Raw genomic sequence first — 18,506 nt, 5'->3', positions numbered from 1 at the left:
ATGCTTCCACTGCAGAGGACACGAGTTCCATCCCTGGTCGGGGAACTAAGATCCTTCATGCTGTGTGGTGCGGCCAAAAAAAAAAAAAAAAAAAATTAATTGAAGTCCCACTGTATGCCAGATGAGGCACTCATGTACTCATCTAGGTGCTTGTTGAGCAATGAACAAAAAAATTCCTTGTGTTCAAGGATCTTCCTAATGTGGGGAGACAGAAAAACAATACATATATATTTGTTTTTATACATACATATATATATGTATTCTAAGAAGAACAAAGCAGGATAAGGGTTAGACATTGGTCTCAGGTGGCTGCTATTGTAGACATTAGTCAGAGAAAGACTCATTGATAAGGGACACTTAAGCAGAAACTGGAATTGACTTGATGGGGGTAAGCCATGTGGATAACTAGGGAAAGCATGTTCCAGACAGAGGAGACAGCAAATTCAAATGCTCTGAGGTAGGAGTGTGCTTGACATGCTATAGAATTAGCAAGGAGACCACTATAGCTGATACAGAGTGAGTGGGGGGAGAGTGGTAGGAGATGACATCAGAGAGGTAGCCAGGGGCCCAGTCATGTGGGACTTTGTAGGCCATGGTGACAACTTCGGATTGTTACCACTTAAACCACTGAACCACTGAAGAGTTTTGAGCACAAGAGTAACTTGATCAGATTTAAGTCTCTAAAAGTTTCATTTGAGGGAATTCCCTGGCAGTCCAGTGGTTAGGGCTCTGAGCTTCCACTGCAGGGGGCATGGGTTTGATCCCCAGTTGGGGAACTAAGATCCCACATGCCACATGGCCAAAAATAAATAAATGAAAAAATAAAAGTTTCATTCTAGCTGTCGTATGGAGAATAGACAATGAGGGTAGCGAAGTAAGAGTGGAAGCACTAGTCCTGGCAGAAGATGATGGTGGCCTGAAGTAGATGACAGCATTGGAGGTGGTAAGAACTGGTCAGATTTCAGGTGTATTTTGAAAGTAAAGCCACAGGATTTACTAATGGATTATGTATAGGTTAGAGAGGAGAGTCAAGGGTGATCAAGGTTTTTGCCCCAAGTAACTGGTAGAATAGTGATATCACTACTACCTGGGGAATTCTATCAGAAGCTGACCCCAATGGAATACTACTTAGCAATAAAAAGGGAAGAAGTATTGATACACCCAACAACTTGGCATTATAACAACATAACAATAAAGGCATTATGCTGAATGAAGGAAGCTAGTCTCAAAATGAAAATCTTGAAAATATTAAAACTATAGTGATGGAGAATAAGTCAGTGGTTGCCAGGAATTAGGGGTGGAGGAGTGACTATAAAGGGATAGCCAAAAGAAGGGTTTTGGGGTGATGGAACTCTTCTGTATTCTGACTGTGGTGGTAGTTACATGAGTCTATACATGTGTTAAAATCCATAGAACTGTATTAGAAAAATACAGTCAATTTTATTGTATGATAATTTTTTTAAACCAACCTTTCCATGCATGCTTAAGTTTCCTTTCCCAATTCTCAGGGTTCTCCCTTTAACCTCTTGCAATATTGGATCCTTCCATCAGTTTCAACCATCTTTTGCTTTGAAAAAACAAAAACAAAAAAACCCCGTTCCTTTGACCCCATATTCTGTGACTAAAGCCTTATCTCAAGATTCCCCTTCCTGGCAAAGCTTCTAGAATTACTGCCCTCATTGCAGCCCAAGTGATCTTATCTCTCTCCTTAAAATGCTCTATGGCTTCCCATTACTCTTGGGATCAAGACCCAAATTCCTTCATGTGGCCTGCAGAGCCCTAACCTCTGCCTACCTCTTTGGTTTTATTTCCTTGCCTCACATGTAGTAGAGGACCCAAGAGGGCAGCCTTACTAGATAACCTCAGTAGTTGAAACAGAAACACCCACCTCCCCTTTCATAGTAATGTGTTTAAATCCTGAGATATTCACCCATTCTGGTTACAAGGAATATCATTTAATCTCGCTACTTTGGCTTCCAAGGTGTGGTACATTGAACAGAATAGCCATAGTATTTTCAGCTTCTCCCATCGAGAGGTGGAGTCTGTTTCTCCATTTTATGAATCTAGGCTTGGCTATGTGACTTGCTTTGTTCTATGGGATATTAGCAGTCTTCTGATACTAGAAGTCTTAAAAAGTGCTTACAATTATGGCTTGCTCTCTCTTGCTGCTGAGAACTCTTCCACCACCTTGTGAAAAACTCCTGGCTAACCTGATGAATGATGAAAGACTTGTGGTCATCACCCCAACCGACATCTAAGCAACTGCCAGACATACGAGTGTGGCTCCTTAGACCAACTAGCCTGCCAACCATCAGACATGTGAGCCAGGCCATTGTAGACCATCTAGGCCCAGCTTTGTTGGCCCAGACCAGAAGAAGCCCATAGACAAACCCACAGACCAGTGAAAATTAGGTTTATTGTTTTAAAGTTAAACCAATAAGTTTTGAGGTGGTTTGTTTTGCAGTAAAAGATAACTGATACCCAAGGCATTTCTTTGCATCTATCAGGTTGGATTTACTTGGTGTAATTCTTAGAGCTGAAGAAGAGAGTCACCATGTATCATCTTCACATAGCTGGCCCATGTTACCTTAGGTCCTCCCATCACATTTCTTAGTGTTTTGCTTAAATATAGCAGGGATAATCTTACATCATGTCTCTTTTATTTCAACTGTTCAATAAAGGTGATATCATTTGCTTCGTTTTCATTGATTGTATTTCTCTTGTTAAAAATAAAAGTTGGGGGCTTCCCTGGTGGCGCAGTGGTTGAGAGTCCGCCTGCCGATGCAGGGGACACGGGTTCGTGCCCCGGTCTGGGAAGATCCCACATGCCGCAGAGCGGCTAGGCCCGTGAGCCATGGCTGCTGAGCCTGCGCATCCGGAGCCTGTGCTCTGCAAGGGGAGAGGCCACAACAGTGAGAGGCCCGCCTACCGCAAAAAAAAAATAAATAAATAAAATAAAAGTTGAATTGTATAAATATTGGGTATCATTGGTATGTATGTTTTGTTATAAATTTAGTCTTAAATAGTACAGGGCATAAAAGCTAAGAAACAACAGGTAAATGGCCATATTATAGAATAATAGTGTAATTAGTAATAATTAATGAAGAGAAAATGCCTTTATGTGTTTACGATAAGCAATGTTAATTATTGATGTAATTGTGTCCATCTTAAAGAGATCTGGGATGTCAGTTTGGGGACTTGAAACGTATAAAATGTTTTCCCATTGAGATTAACAGTGATTACGTTTTCGACTTGCATTGGCCTCACAAGAGGTTTTTCAGGTAAGGCAGAAGGGCAGTGAGGCAGTTACTATACATTTTACTGTAATAGGAAATTAAAATGTAACAGATGATTAAGATTCTTCTTGTTTTGAGATCAAGGTATAGCCTCCGGAACCTCAATTAGCACGTGTAAAGCCTCTGATGAGTAAATGGTATTAACTGTGTGTAAGGAAAGAAGGTGACAGTCCAAGGCCAGGGGGCTGAAGGCAGGTATATCCAGTCCACACACTCCTGAGGGGACCTTGCTGTTGTGGTGGTGGACGTACCAGTAACGTTACCTGCAGCCTGATTGGGCTTCCAATGTGTTTTCCTACAGAGGGGCATATGCCCATCAGGCTGACTCCTGGGCCCTTTATTTCACAGAACTGTTTGTATTTTTGTTGTTGTTGTTGTTCATCTTTTAAATCAGATAATTGGTATTTGGTGTCTGATGTCTCGACCTGTGATGTGTCAGCCTCCACAAGCCAGTCAACTCTGAGGAACTGCCAGCCTTCCCCTTCAGGAAGCAGCTCTCTTGCCACATTCCCTTTCAGCCTGCTCTCACCACGAAGGTCCTTTCCAACCCTGTGATTCTGGGATTTGCCAACATTTTGGTGAACTGGACTATGTTGTTCTTTCCTTCACCTGGGAATAGAAGAGATCAGACCTCTAAGGCAATTGGTTCATCTTTGAAAACATTGGATCATTTCACTCTTCTTGACACTGAATTGAAAGCTGTCTTTGCAAAGCTCCACCCAGATTTCTGTGGTGGCCCTGGCACTCAGCAGTCCTGTAGACTTCCAGAGCAAAAGGGAACAGGAGGCCGTTCAAGTCATCTGTCCTAGAACGAGACATCTGGTCTCAGATCTGTGCCTCTCGTCAGGGCTCTTTGGGAGCCATGTGGCCCCCATCTGACAGAGCTATTATAAACCAGACACCATCAAGTGCTGGTGAGACTAAGAGGAGAGGGTGCCCAAGCTGAAGTTGGCCTGCCAGTGAGGCTGGTTGTCTGGGAGAATTGTGGGTCCAGCTGGTTCCTGTAAATGTGTCCACAGACACCTCCACATGCCCAGGGGCTTGAATCCATCAAAAATCTTTACTCCCAAGCACCAGCACTGAAGGTTGAGTTCTCAAGAATAGTAACATACATTTTTCTATCATCAAGGTTGGCCAGGACTCTTGTCCTTTCTGTGTTAAAAGAAAAAAAATCAAAGACAAGTGTAGAGATGTTGTGGAGGAGACCAGGCAAGGATCTTGGAAACATGAGCTCAGAAGATGCAAGGTATACTGAAGAAACTTCAGTGGAAAAGAAATTTCCCAAATATAGGGAGGGGAGCACTTGCTTTTGTTATGTTTGGGCACCGGGTTCATCATGTCTTTATTGCTCCCACACAGCACGTGCACCACAGCTGTGTTTCTGTTGCAAGCTTAATGCTAGTTAATCCTGAATCTGAGCTAAAGGAAACCAAGTATAGTTTAGTGGGAGTTCCTGACATTTTATTAAGGTGAAATATATTCAGTGCCAGAGAAGTTGAAAAGGTTGTCTGTTCTCCATGCCTTCATTTGCTACTTTGTGGCAAGAGCACATGTTGAAGGCTTTGATGGATTCAAACCCATCTTAACACAGGTTCTTAACTCTGCTGTAATTTCAGGGAATAGGAGATAACCCCATTTGGGAATCTTTTTCATAAACTTCGTCTTAAAGAACTGAGCTCGGTTTTCAGTCTCTCCACTTAAAGTGAAAGTTTGATTTTATAATGCTTATGACTGCACTGAGATTAGGTTGGAAGAGAATAGAGTGGTTATAAAACTGTTAGTTTTACTAAAGCTGATTAACTAATAATGTCCTCCTGACCAATTCCCTTTCATGCCTCCTCCTACCCTCCCAATAAATAGGGCAAAATACTTAGCTTAACACTGTGGTCATCAAGCAACCAGTCATTTCCTAATATGGACAGTTGAACCCTCCAGTTTCACTTCTGGAATTCAAGTGCTAGGAGAATGGTATTTACGTTTGTGTATGTTTTCTGTAGCTACTTCCCTCTCACTCCCCAACTCGATGAAGCCTCTGTGTTGTTTGCTTTAACATTAATTATGGCATCTGCAATGACTGAATTTCCTGAACCTGCAATATAGAATCAGCCTGGACCCAATACAATCTAACCCTGACAGTTTGATACAAAATTCAAATGAATAGTCACAAGATTTGAGGGCTCTCTCCTCAATAAAAATGAATCATCCCCCACCCCCCAAATTACAGTCTTTAAAAAGAATGAAGTCAGTACATTGCTACTGACATAGGAAGTTGTCAGTTGTAGAATTTAAAAAGAAACTAGCAAGTTACAGAAAAGTATGTAAAATAAAATCATTTTGAAAAAGAAAAAATGATTTAATCTTTTAAAAAACAATTCCCCATCTTAACAATAAAGATAGTTATGATACATGTCCTAACCTTAGACTCAGGTTTAATTTTTGCTTTCTTTGGTAATTAGAAAAAAATTGTATATTAAGGAAAATTCTACAGTGCTTATTAACTGATGGTTATCATGCGCTAAGTACTTCACTTACATTATCATTTAATCCTCAAAATAACCCCCATTTTACTGGTGAGAAAACTAATGCTTATAGTAGTTAAGCAACTTGCCCAAGGTTAAGTTACATGTTACACGTAGCAGAGCTGGGATTTGAACCCAGGGCTGTCTGACTGTAATTTGTGCTGCTAACCACCATGCTATATTCTTCCCATCAATGTAAGTATTTGAATTTGTAACCATTTGAAGTTTACAATAGTAGGCCACAGAGAATCAATATGGTCAAATATTAGCTTTGTAATTTGTCTAAAAGAAACTAAGTAAAGTCCTAATTCAGAGAGTAAAGCCAGACACTGCTGGACCTGAAGCTGAACTGTGCCTTGCATTTGCGGAGTACCAGCTGAAAGAACTGCAACATAGAACACTAGCTATAGAATAGAAAAAGCCTAGATGTCCATCAGTAGGGAGCTGGTTAGGTAACATTGTACTTAAGCTGTCAAAAAGCAAAAAGGAAAGAATATAAAAATGAAGTTTTTAATGTACTAATATGGAACACTTTCCAAGATGTTAAATGAAAAAAGCAAGGCTCGTTACAGGATGTTTAGTATGATACCATTAATAATTATGTTTAAAGAGGATGTATATATATAATCATTATGTTGAACAAGCATGACTCATGGGGTGTATATCAGTTAATGCAGGCTAAACTACTGCAACAAATAGATCCAAAACACGACTCAGCAAAATAGTTTATTTCTTGCTCACCTAACAGTCCTGGACAGATATTCAGGTCAGGGAGGAATCTCTCCTACATTGCCGTCATTCAGAGTCCTTGGATCTGTTCATCTTGTGGTCTACCATCCCCAGAAAGTGGTAGATATTGCTTCCACTCACATTACATTGAGAAAATTTGGTCATATGGCTACACCCAAATTGAATGGGAATATGGGAAACTAGTAGTCCCAGAGACTAATAGCTTTCGGTAGACAGACAAGGTCTCTGTTACAGTCAGCCTCTCTGGTCACCAAATATATTCACCCTTCCCCCAAGGGAGAAGACAAAAGTCCCATTCAATTATTGAATTTCATATCAATATCTGGATCACAGTCTTTTCTAATTAGCCTGGATGAAACACATGAAAAGATGCTCAATCATTAGGGAAATGAAAATCAAAACAACAATGAGTTTAACAGTTAAAAAAAAGCCACACTGAGGTATCACTTCATACCTGTCAGAATAGCTATTATCAAAAGACAAGTAACACAACATTGTAAATCAACCATATCTGTCCAGGACTATTAAGTGAATGAGAAATAAACTATTTTGCTGAGTCGTTTTTGGATCTATTTGTGTATATATATATATATATATATATATATATGTATCTCCTCCCACATACACACAATGTAATGTTAGTCAGCCTAAAAAATAATGAAATCTTGCCATTTATAACAGCATGAATGGACTTAGAGGGTATAGTGCTAAGTGAAATAAGTCAGAGAAAGACAAATACTGTGTGATCTCACTTATATATGGAATCTAAAAAAAACAACAAATGAACAAACAACAAAATGGAAACAGACTCATAGATACTGAGAGCAAACAGGTGGTTGCCGGGGGGTGGGGAGGGGAATAAATGAAATGGGTGGTGAGATTAAGAGGTACAATCTTTTAGTTAAAAAATAAATGAGTCACAGATATAAAATGAACAACATGGGGAGTATAGTCAATAATTATGTAATATCTTTGCATGGTGACAGATAGTAACTAAACCTATTGTGGTGATCATCTCGTAATGTACAGAAATATCAAATCACCATGTTGTGCACCTGGAACTAACACAGTGTTGTAGGTCAATTATACTTCAATTAAAATAAAAAGTCAAATGGGGGCGGGTAAAAAAAGACATCCTTTCTGGGCAGTGAAGTAAGTTCTCAGATTAGACCCTATTTTGTTCTCGAAGAATAATTCTCTTGTCATTGTTCTCCTTCTACCCTGGTTCTGCCCTCTAGCAAGTCCTCCCTCAGCCATTTTTCTCCCTGGCTGTACGTGAAGTGGGAGCATGCCTTCCTTGGGGACTATACAGTTTTGACAGCCTGCTTCCTGATGGTGCAGGGTTGGAGACCCAAGTGTTGTTTTATGGCTTTACTTATTTATTCAGGCCAAGCTTGTGGGGTTTTTTGGCAATACAGTTCCCTCAGAAACTTCAGATCTATTTGCTTTGAAGCAGCTTATATTCCCAAAGATCTCTCAGACAGGTTTTCAACATTATCAAAAAAGTGAGAGAAACTTCAAAAAATTTCAGAAGGTAACAACCTGGTCTATACTCCTTGTCTTATTACTGTAACTTAGGTCAAGAAGAGGATCTTGGGACTTCTCTGGTGGTCCAGTGAGTAAGACTCTGTGCTCCCAATGCAGGGGACCTGGGTTCTATCCTGGTCGGGGAACTAGATCCCGCATGCATGCTGCAACTAAGAAGCCTGCATGCCGCAACTTAAAAAAAAAAAAAAGAGCAAGATCCCGCATGCTAAAACTAAAGATCCCACATGCCTCAACAAAGATCCCGAGTGCCACAACTAAGACCCGGCGCAACCAAAATAAATAAAAATAAATAAGTAAATATTAAAAAAAAGAAGAAGAAGATCTTATCTGGCGGTTTAATCTGTGAAAATGTGAATTATGACTTTGGTGAACTTTCCAGTCCCTCCTTATTCTACTAGTTGTATATTTGTTTATGTTGCAGTCATATTCTATGTAGTTGGTGTCGGAATTAAACTCAACTATGTGGTGGCTGCCTCATCAGATGGTGCAACAGATGATCCTGAATCAAAAACAAAATGAAATCATGATGACCACTACAACCATCATTTCACCCAGCAGGGAAAACCATAACCATATCTAACCTAGATAGATTAGATCTAGAATTCTAGACTAGGGGTCAGCAAACTATGGCCTGTGGATCAAATCTGGCCAACAAGCTGTTTTTGTAAATAAAGTTTTATTTGAACATGACCACACTTATTTGTTTACATATTGTCCATGATGCTTCTGTACTACAACAGCAGAGCTGAGTACCTGCAACAGAGACCAGATGGCTTGCAAAGCCTAAAATATTTACCTTCTGGTCCTTGGCAGGAAAAAAAATTGCCCATTCTTTTTTTCTGATTTTTAATAAAATGTGTCCTATCATATCTGTGCACATATTTTTAGCATTCTTTTTTTAATATCTTTTTTTAAATTGAAGTATAGTTGATTTACAATGTGTTAGTTTCAGGTGTACAGCACAGTGATTCAGTTATACATATATATATGTATATTCTTTTTCAGATTCTTTTCTCTTATCGGTTTTACAAAATATTGAGTATAGTTCCCTGTGCTATACAGTAAGTCATTGTTGGTTATCTATTTTATATATAGTAGTGTGTGTATGTTAATCCCAACCTCTTAATATATCACTCCCCACCCCTCTTCCCTTGGGTAACCATACTTTTGTTATCTATATCTGTGAGTCTCTTTCTGTTTTGTAAATAAGTTCATTTGTACCTTTTTAAAAATTTGCCCATTCTTGTTCTAGACAATATTTAATAGCCACTTCCATGATCTGTCAATGAGGACCAAAAGGGAGATGAGACTGGAAAATTCCACTCTTTATACTACAAAGTTACAGTAAACAAAACAGTATGGGGCTTCCCTGGTGGCTCAGTGGCTAAGAATACGCCTGCCAATACAGGGGACATGGGTTTGAGCCCTGGTGCGGGAAGATCCCACATGCTGTGGAGCAACTAAGCCCATGCGCCACAACTACTGAGCCTGTGCTCTAGAGCCCATGAGCCACAACTACTGAGTCCATGTGCCACAACTACTGAAGCCCGCATGCTTAGTGCCTGTGCTCCGCAACAAAAGCCACCTCAATGAGAAGCCTGCACACCACAATGAAGAGTAGCCCCTGCTCGCCACAACTAGAGAAAGCCCGCGCAGCAATGAAGACCCAACGCAGCCAAAAATAAATAAATTTTTTTAAAAAGCAGTATGGTACTGGCACAAAAGCAGAAATATAGATCAATGGAACAGGATAGAAAGTCCAGAGATAAACCCACGAGCCTATGGTTACCTAATCTATGACAAAGAAGGCAAGAATATACAATGGAGAAAAGACCGTCTCTTAAGTGGTGCTGGGAAAACTGGACAGCTACATGTAAATGAAAGAAATTAGAACACTCCCTAACACCATACATAAAAATAAACTCAAAATGGATTAAAGGCCTAAATGTAAGGCCGGATGCTATTAAAGTCTTAGAGGAAAACACAGGCAGAACACTCTTTGACATAAATCACAGCAAGATCTTTTTCAATCCACCTCCTAGAGTAATGAAAATAAAACCAAAACTAAACAAGTGGGAACTAATTAAACTTAAAAGCTTTTGCACAACAAATGAAACCATAAGCAAAGCGAAAAGACAACCCTCAGAATGGGAGAAAATATTTGCAAACGAAGCAACCAACAAGGGATTAATCTCCAAAATATATGAAGAGCTCATGCAGCTCAATATCAAAGAAAAGAAAAGAAAAGAAACCCAATCAAAAAATGGGCAGAAGATCTAAATAGACGTTTCTCCAAAGAAGACATACAGATGGCTAAAAAGCACAAGAAAAGATGCTCAACATCACTACTAGAGAAATGCAAATCAAAACTGCAATGAGGGGCTTCCCTAGTGGCACAGTGGTTAAGAATCCACCTGCCAATGCAGGGGACATGGGTTCGAGCCCTGGTGCGGGAAGATCCCACAAGCTGCAGAGCAAATAAGCCCGCAAGCCACGACTACTGAAGCCCGTGCACCTAGAGCCTGTGCTCCGCAGCTAGAGAAGCCACCGCAATGAGAAGCCCGCGCATCACAACAAAGAGCAGTCCCCGCGAACAGCAACTAGAGAAAAGCCCGTGCACAGCAACAAAGACCCAATGCAGCCAAAAATAAAATAAATAAATTTATTTTAAAAAACAACTGCAATGAGGTATCACCTCACACTGGTCAGAATGGCCATCATCAGTCTACAAACAATAAATGCTGGAGTGGGTGTGGAGAATAGGGAACCTTCCTACACTTGATGGGAATGTAAATTGGTACAGCACTGTGGAGAACAGTATGGAGGTTCCTTAAAAAGCTAAAAATAGAGCTACCATATGATCCAGCAATCCCACTTCTGGGCATATAACTGGAGAAAACCATAATTTGAAGAGATACGTACACCCCAATGTTCATTGCAGCACTATTTACAATAGCCAGGACATGGAAGCAACCTAAATGTCCATCAACAGAGGAATGGATAAAGAAGATGTGGTACATATATACAAGGGAATATTACTCAACCATAAAAAAAGAACGAAATAATGCCATTTGCAGCAACATGGTTGGACCTAGAGATTGTCACACGGAGTGAAGTAAGTCAGACAGAGAAAGACAGATATCATATGATATCACTTATATGTAGAATCTAAAAAAAGGGTACAAATGAACTTACCTACAAAACAGAAATAGAGTTACATATGTAGAAAACAAACTTATGGTTACCCAGGGTAAGGGTTAGGGGAGAGATAAATTGGGAGATTGGGATTGACATATACACACTGCTATATATAAAATAGATAACTAACAAGGACCTACTAAATAGCACAAGGGAACCCTACTCAATACTCTGTAACGGCCTATATGGGAAAAGAATCTAAAAAAGAGTGGATACATGTATATGTATAACTGAATCACTTTGCTGTACACCTGAAACTAACACAACATTGTAAATCAACTATACTTCAAGAAAAATTAAAAAAAAAAAAAAGACTTCCAGCTTTTGGCTCAGAGGAGGCCAAGGTGCAACTTTCTTCAGTCGTCCCAAATCCGGGTTCATCGGACACCAGCTGCCTCCACCATGTTGCCTAAGTTCGACCCCAACAAGATCAAAGTCGTGTACCTGAGGTGCACCAGTGGGGAAGTCAGTGCCACATCTGCCCTGACCCCCAAGATTGGCCCCCTGGGTCTGTCTCCAAAAAAGTTTGGTGATGACATCGCCAAGGCAACTGGTGATTGGAAGAGTCTGAGGATTACTGTGAAACTGACCATCCAGAACAGACAAGCCCAGGTTGAGGATTGATCATCAAGGCCCCAAGGAACCGCCAAGAGACAGAAGGAAGCAGAAAAACATTAAGCACAGTGGAAACATCACTTTTGATGAGATTGTCAACATTGCCTGACAGATGCGGTATCGATCTTTAGCTAGAGAACTCTCTGGAACCATTAAAGAGATCCTGGGGGCCACCCAGTCTGTGGGCTGCAATGTTGATGGCCGCCACCCTCACGACATCATAGATGACATCAACAGTGGTGCAGTGGAATGCCCAACTAGTTAAGAACTGCAAAGAAAAATAAAGGGTTATTTGACAACCAAAAAAAAGAAAATTCTACTCTTTTTTTTTTTTTTTTTTTTTTTGGTACGCGGGCCTCTCACTGTTGCGGCCTCTCCTCTTGCGGAGCACAGGCTGCGGACGCACAGGCTCAGCGGCCATGGCTCATGGGCCCAGCCGCTCTGTGGCATATGGGATCTTCCCGGACTGGGGCATGAACCTGTGTCTCCTGCATCGGCAGGTGGACTCTCAACCACTGCGCCACCAGGGAGGCCCCAAAAATTCTACTCTTGCCTGAAGAATGTTACTCATGTCCTCAGGTATTTAAACGGGAAAAGGAAAGACCATTCAATATCAGTCTTGGGCTGAATCACCCACAGACAACCAAACCCTGCTACAATAGGTCTGCTCTTGAAATCCACCTAATCAATGACTAACCCCACTTCATTTTGAGCCAGTCATAGCCAATCACTCATATTTAACCTAAACCCCACATTTCCCCCAAGCCCTATATAAACCCTATCTTTTACTTTGTTCACAGAGATTATCTGTCTCCTTACATTCTCCCTTGCCTGGAAATAAATAATTTCTTAAATAACTAATTTTGTGTGTTCGTTTCTCTTTCTAGATTTGAAAGAACTGTGATTCCTTTAATACAAGCAAACCTAAAATGCAATGAATTAACAAAACAGAAATTTAGATTCTCCTCACCTAGCAGTCTTGAACAGGTGTTCAGCTTGGTGGGGCAGCTCTCATCCTCCCTGTCATTCATGGACCAAGATTCCTTCTATCTGTCATCTTTCATGGCTCTGTCACCACTTGCATCCAGCTAGGAGGAAAGAAAGAGTTTCATTGTGTGTGGGTATGGGGGGAGGTGTTTACTAGGCCAGTCCTGGAAGTGGCACCCATTGATTACCCCTTAATCCATCCTACATCCCATTAGAGAGAATTTAGTCTAGAGGTTATATCAAATTGTAAAGGACAGAATGTATATAAGTAGGGAGCTAGAGGTCTCCATTACAGGGTGTAAATCAGAAAGCATCTTAATTTTTGTCTTCCACTGGCCCTTTAGTTCATTCTCTATGGCTGGTTTTCCCTTGCCCCTTTCACCTTGGTCAAATCCATCAACTTTGCTAATTACTGTTATGTATTAAAATTCCTCCTGAAATGCTAGTCTCCCAAACAACATCAGTTAAGTAACAGAAATGCCCAGCCCCCTCTAGTAGTCATTACTCTAAAACTGATTTAAGACTGAGGCTTCTTCCTCTCTCCCAGCGTGGGCCTCTAGGATGTGAGTCACCGTCTATGGAAAAGGGGTGTGTGATCAGTTTCATTCTTTCTTCATTCAGTGCTTCCACTTTCCTCATCTTGTTGCTACTGTCTCTAATCCTTCCAAGCTGGGTGGCTGCTAGTTCGTCCGGTGTCTTTGGATAGATTAGAAAAAGGTTCCCCCTTCTGGGTGAATGCAACCCCATGGTGAGGGAACTGCACCTCTGTGTGAAGTAGAAAAAGGCAACTCTTCCTCCAAGTAGACACAACCCCGTGCCAGGGCCTATGGTTTGGAGAGTGGAAAGCAGGCTGGATTTCAGCCCCCATTAGCACCTGCAGTCAGGTGCCATTTTCAGCGAATAACTTACACAACCATGAAGCCTGTTAAGGTTGGAACATATGGAGGAAGTCACAAGGGAGACTGTAATGTTTGTACTTGACTAGTACTGTCATGAGTGGCATCTGCATTCTCTGGGGTCCGCAGAGGTTTAAGGCTTGCTCTTTTTTTTGCAGGTTGTATCTCTGAGTTCTTTAAAGCTCCATCATTCCATCTTTGGGGATCTCATCTCTGTACTTTCTTTTGCATAGATGAGTACATTGCTTTTGTGGTTGTTTGTTTACAATTCTTTCTTGAGACTCCAGGCATCTGGTGATACGCCTCCACCTTCCTTCTGCTGAAGTCCACTCACTTCTTTTGGCAGCTTTCTTGAACAGGATCCAAGACAATGCTTCTCCAGAGCTCTTGCATGTATGTACCACATTTGGACTAGAGAAAATATGCTCATTTAAGCTATTGTTGGCAGTTCTGTTATATTCCAAACCATAGTCTCATCTCTACCCCACAGGATGCCTGAGCCAGTCCTTTACCTTTTATATATCCCAGATGTAACTCAGACATCAGCCACCGTGTCTCTCAGATTGGAAGCAATATTACATATTGCTGCGTGTTCCCAGCAAAATTCCTTACATCAGTGTAAATGAGGCAAAGGGCATACACACCTCAGGATGAGGTTGAGGATGGTGGCAATGACTCAGTACAAAGTACAACAGCTTCCTCTAAAAACCTTGACTCTCCTATCTTTTTTTCAACCTCTCCAATGCCTTTTGTAAGCTGGAGGTAGGTGGTGAACTAAGAGTAAAAAACTGGTTTTCTACACTCTCCCTCTGCAAATCCTGTGTTGGTGAATTTGCATCTAACTTTGAATATGACCTTATTGTTTTGGGGTCTCAGCCAAATCTGAGACTAAGTGAGGTTCATTTAAACATCTTATCTATACATATCTCTGGAAGTATACAGATGGAACAGAAAATATTCATTACCTTTGGAGGGAAATTTGTTGGCACAGGGAAGCTGTGGGAGGGAGAATTTTTCACATATACTCTTTTTAACTGCTTTAATTTTAAACTATATATATATGTAGTACCTATTTAAGAAATTAATCTTGTAAATGTATATTGAAGTACATTCCTGCAATAGAGCACTTTCCAACTCTTAAGAAGAATGAGCTAAAAATTCTGATGTAGAAATATCTCAAAGATGTTGTTAAGGAAGATACAGAACAGTTCATAATGTACCTATTTACATACAATAAAATTACACATAATTACATGTTTTTTAATACATGAGAAACATTTCCAGAGTAATTTTATTGGGATAGACTAAATTATGTTGTAGCAACATGTTAAACTTGAAATCTCAGTTGTTTACCACAGAAAAGGCTTATATTTCTGGTGCATACACGTGTCCATTGAGAGACAGGCAACTCTTTTAGGGAAGCTGTTCTCCATGTGGTAACTCAGGGATCCAGGCTGTTTCCAACTTTTGGCTCCCTCACCTAAAGGCATGGCCTCCACAATTGCTGCAGCATGGGGAGAGAGAGCTGGAGAGTCACACACTGGCACTAAATGCTTTGGCTCAGCAGGGCACATGTCACTTCTGTTTACAGTTCTCGAAGTAGGACTAGTCTCATGAGCCCTGCCTCACTACAAGGCAGGGTAGGAAATATTGTCATTCTTCATGCCCAGGAAGAAGAAAATAAAATGGGTTTCAATATCATGTTGACATTGTCTCTGCCACAGGACACATACACAAAAAGGTAACAGGAGGAGGGAATCTGAAGATCTGAAATCAGAAGACTTACTTTTCACAGTACTATTTACTATATTCACTGTATATTAAGTATGTATGTTATTTGGATTTTTTTAAACCATTGGGTCATGTATACTTTTTCAGTGAAAGGAATTATTAACTTTAGCATCAAGAGATACTAAAACTAGTTTTATGAGGAATAAGGTATAGTATAAAAATATCTCCCCACATGATACTTATTAATTACAAATGGACAAAGAATAACTTTACAATGGAAAACCTGACAGACACCACCTTAACTTAGGGATCAAAGTTAAATAACATCACCAGTAATGGGACAAATAGATATCTTGTGCCTCCTGATTTAATGAACTGAGAAAAACACAGCATCATTTTTTGTGATATTCCTGCCAAAAATGCATAGCCTGAACTTAATCCTGAGGAAAAAACAGATAAAACTAAATTGAAGGACTTTATACAAAATATCTTGCCTGTATTCTTCAAGTGACAAGGTAATGAAAGGCAAAGAAAGACTGAGGAATTAATCTAGACTGAAGGAACTAAAGAGACTAGTCAACTAAATGCAATATGTAATCCTGGATTGGATTCTGAACCAGAAAAATACTATTTTCCTCATTGCTACAAAGGACATTATTGAGACAATTAATGATATCTGAATAAAGTCTGTAGGTTAGATGGTATTATTGTAACAGTGATATTTTTCTGATTTTATAATTGTGCTATTGTTATATAAGAGAATGTCCTTGTTTTAGGAAACATACACTCAAGTGTTTAGGGGTGAAAAGGCATCATATCTGAAATTTACTATCAAATGGTCAAATGGTTCAGGAAGTAGTTATATATTATATTATATATATATATACATATATACACATAAACATACATACATATATATGTGAGAGAGAGAAAGAAAGAACAATAAAGCAAATGTGGTAAAATGTTAACATTTTGAGAATCTGAATAAAAGGTATATGGGAGGTCTTTGTAATTTTCATGCATCCATTCTGTAAGTCTGAAATTCTTTAAAAATAAAAAGTTTGGGGCCTCCCTGGTGGCGCAGTGGTTGGGAGTCCGCCTGCGGATGCAGGGGATACGGGTTCGTGCCCCGGTCTGGGAGGATCCCATGTGCCGCGGAGCGGCTGGGCCCGTGAGCCATGGCCGCTGGGCCTGCGCGTCCGGAGCCTGTGCTCCGCAGCGGGAGAGGCCACGACAGTGAGAGGCCCGCATACCGCAAAAAGAAAAAAAAATAAAAATAAAAAAAAATAAAAAATAAAAATAAAAAGTTTGTAAAAGTGACCAGTAACTAACTACGCTTATTAAGTTTGTGACTTCTAAATATAATGCTGATCATCAAGTTTTATTTGTAATAGAATAAAGGTGCAGAGTAATTATTTCAAAATTATATCTCACAGACTTATGGTGAGGATCAAAGGTTGTAATATGTATAAATACAGTCTGTTGTCATTATTGCATTGTTTATGTGTGAATACATTTTTTCATTATTATTATTATTTTCATTTTGGCTGAAGTGGGTGATTCCTACTGGAGAGTAATAGAGGTTGAGGTTGAAAGACATGGGTTTGACACGAGAAAAAGACAAAATCTTTTGATTTTGAAAAAGATAGCGATGAGACTTCCCTGGTGATCCAGTGATTAGAACTCCGAGCTTCCACTGCAGGGGACCTGGGTTCGATCCCTGGTCAGGGAACTAGGATCCCACAAGCCACACGGCACAGCCAAAAAAAATACAAATAAATAAATAAATACATAAAATTAAATTAAAAAAAGAGAAAGAGATACGGAATGTCAGGCAAGGGGGCTTGGATTTTGCCTTGTAAAAGTCACTTTTGGGATACTGAAAAGTTGTTGCTTACCAAAATGGGATGGGGGAAGCTGAATTCTTAGCAGTGCTGGTAGTCTCCTTAGGGATCAGCTGATGAATGGTCCAACCTCCTCATTTTAGTTAAGCTAGTGGGTTATGCAGATGAGGCATCTAGACTAGAGTCTTGAAGATGAAGCTATGAAGATTCAAAGATTGAGAGGGCAAATAAAGAAAAACAAAGAGATGAGAAATGTCACATTACCAGGACCAGCTTCATAATTTGGGGGCCCATTGTGAAAAGAAAATTCAGGGCCCCTTGTTCATAAGTTATTAAGAATTTCAAAACAGTAACAGCAGAACATTGTACCAAGCAGGGGATCCTACTGAGCATGGGGCTTCATGTGACAGCACAAGCCACTAACCCATGAAGCTGGCCCTGCACACACAATCCACCAAGGATGTCCACATTCTGTCATTCACCCAAGGTCACTAGGTATTTTACGTTGAAAGGGACTGGAACCCTGATTCAAAATGGCTTCAGTCCTAAGGAAATGTAGATGGCGGAAGGTTGTTCTTCAGGCATAGTATGAGCAATGGCACTTGAAGTTATCAAAGGCCCGGGTTCTTTGAGGCAAATCTCTATGCTCAGTGTATGGGATTTGCCCTCAGGCGCCATAACATCCAATGTATGAAATGGGCCAACTTCTCCTGTTCTCTCTGAAGGGAGCAAAAATTACTTTCCCAGGAGCCTCTCACATTTCCTTAGCCAGAATTGGGTCCCAGTTCCATGGCAGGAGGTATGTGGAGCCATGATTTGATTAAGCAATCATGATGCCCCTCCTGGAGCTCGGAGTGGGGCCATCTTCCCTTGAAGCACAGGGCTACATGGAGGGAGGCGGCACCTGAACAAAATCAGGGCTCTGTTGGGAAAGAGGAGAAGGAATTTTTACATTGGTCCCTGACACGCTGCTGATTCCAGAACTGCTGATACAAAGGCAGGGTGGTGGGTTAGCAACATCATGCTGTGTGAGAAGGAATGATGTTACACAATTTAACCTTAAGTGGGTCACAAAAATATATTTTTATTTCAGTAAAGACATGTTTATTCTTATGTATATAT

At 40.3% G+C, this 18,506-nt stretch overlaps 1 pseudogene across 1 annotated transcript; it reads left to right on the top strand.

Moving 5' to 3' along the window:
- Positions 1-11,461: 11,461 nt before the first annotated feature.
- Positions 11,462-12,200, top strand: LOC308613818 (large ribosomal subunit protein uL11-like; annotated as a pseudogene). The gene has a single exon. The product of its transcript is annotated as a large ribosomal subunit protein uL11-like (transcript).
- Positions 12,201-18,506: the final 6,306 nt, after the last annotated feature.

Source organism: Mesoplodon bidens (genome assembly GCF_964165515.1).
Source record: "Mesoplodon bidens genome assembly, chromosome: 3".
Taxonomy (NCBI): Eukaryota; Metazoa; Chordata; class Mammalia; order Artiodactyla; family Ziphiidae; genus Mesoplodon; species Mesoplodon bidens.
The sequence above is the reverse complement of the archived record's forward strand: the minus strand, read 5'-3'. Positions and strand labels throughout refer to the sequence as shown.